Here is a 201-nt window from a genome sequence, read left to right as displayed (position 1 = left end):
TTTTGTTATTTTTTGGGGTGTTTTTGGGGGGTTTTTTGGGGTTTTTTGGTTTTTTTGGAAAATTGTTATTTTACAAAAACGGTTTTAAAAAGGGTTTTGTGGTTGTTTTTTTTTGGGGGGTTTTATCTTCTTTTACCCCTTATTAATTTAAATAAAAAAAATTTTAAATGAAAAAAAAAATAAAAGGGGGGGTTTTTTTTT

This window comes from Penaeus monodon, chromosome 34 (assembly GCF_015228065.2).
Source record: "Penaeus monodon isolate SGIC_2016 chromosome 34, NSTDA_Pmon_1, whole genome shotgun sequence".
Classification (NCBI taxonomy): Eukaryota; Metazoa; Arthropoda; class Malacostraca; order Decapoda; family Penaeidae; genus Penaeus; species Penaeus monodon.
Note: the sequence above shows the minus strand (reverse complement) of the source record.